Source organism: Herpailurus yagouaroundi, unplaced genomic scaffold, assembly GCF_014898765.1.
Source record: "Herpailurus yagouaroundi ecotype Mexico unplaced genomic scaffold, PumYag 66444, whole genome shotgun sequence".
NCBI lineage: Eukaryota > Metazoa > Chordata > Mammalia > Carnivora > Felidae > Herpailurus > Herpailurus yagouaroundi.
In genome coordinates this window covers 1-1,299 of record NW_024419406.1, presented here as the reverse complement: position 1 = coordinate 1,299, position 1,299 = coordinate 1, and the positions used below count along the sequence as shown (strand labels likewise).

Below are 1,299 nucleotides of genomic sequence, written 5' to 3'. Positions count from 1 at the left end.
TCACATTTGCATTTCTAACCATTTCCCAGAAGATGCTGATTCTGTTCTTCCAGAGACCACAGTTTGAGAACCGCTGGGCTTTCAGATTGACCACTGAGTACACAATTATATCCCTTTATGTTAAAACATAAACTTCTTCGACCTGGCCTAAAAGAATAATCCATGTCCATTTCATAAGTGCTGTTAGAAGGAATTGCATATTATATTAGTTAAGACATTTTCACAAATAGGTTTCAAAATTTCATTGAAGTACCTCTGCATATTGGCTTTCCTATCCATTGGCTGTTAATACACTGGATAGTATTTGGTCCATCCAAAAGGTAATTATTTGGACATTTATAAGTCACTTTTTCTCCTGACCTATATGACGTCTTCTTCTGGCCTATGGGTGTGGCATTACCGAAGTCGGGTAAGCTAAAACAATCCGTGTCTGAAAGAAAAAGAATATGTACTTGTTCAGTAAATATTTTAAAGTACATAATGACTAATAACTATAATGTAGAATAATAGGTACACATCGAACCAATGAATACCTTGCAAAATTTTTCTTATACCTTGAAAAAATATGTTAGAAGTCTTGCTTAATTATATTGAATAGTCCTATGTTTATCAAAGTATAACATGGGGATGATGACATCGTAAGCCTGAAGAGATATGGATACATGTAATGCTTGAGATCACACTTCTTGCATTCAAATTCTTTCTTGCTCATACAAGCCATCTACATTATGTATGTATTTGTATTTTCACTTCTGTCAAAATCTGTTACCTTTATTCATGTCAAACATCTCAGAAAACTATATACATACAAGGAGATAACTGACAAACTAACAGTAAATTGAATAATGATGGGATTGATGAGCAGGGACCACCTGTGACACAGGAACAGAGATGAGAAGTCTGAGGATGTGTATCACAGGAGGTCTAATGTGCACACACGGTGACATGAAAGTGAAATAATTTGGCTCATGCTGTCACACTTTATTATTACTGTGGCTATTAATTCTCTACTAGAATCCACAGCTTCCCAGAGATACCCTGTTGAATTCTGGAATTACTGCCTAGTTTCATATTTGTACCATTTATGCTCTGAATTAAGAATATTTATCAATCGTAGAGTAAAATTAAATACACTATACTTTTGCACTCTGGTGGATGGGACCATTTTCCTCCTATACATCTTATGAATGCAGGTCCGTTAATCTCAAAACCTTCGTTGCATTTGTACGTTACTTCTTCTCCATATTGGTAACTGTCTGATACGTGAGATAGAATACCATGTGGAATCAAGTGTGGTGG

General features: G+C 35.3%; 1 long non-coding RNA gene across 1 annotated transcript; it reads right to left on the bottom strand.

The window, feature by feature from the left end:
• Positions 1-258: 258 nt before the first annotated feature.
• Positions 259-1,293, bottom strand: LOC121024622 (uncharacterized). The gene is made up of 2 exons (XR_005787771.1): positions 1,140-1,293; positions 259-430 (listed from the first exon to the last, which is right to left on the bottom strand). It is a non-coding gene; the product is annotated as an uncharacterized LOC121024622 (long non-coding RNA).
• Between the last annotated feature and the right edge of the window lie 6 nt (positions 1,294-1,299).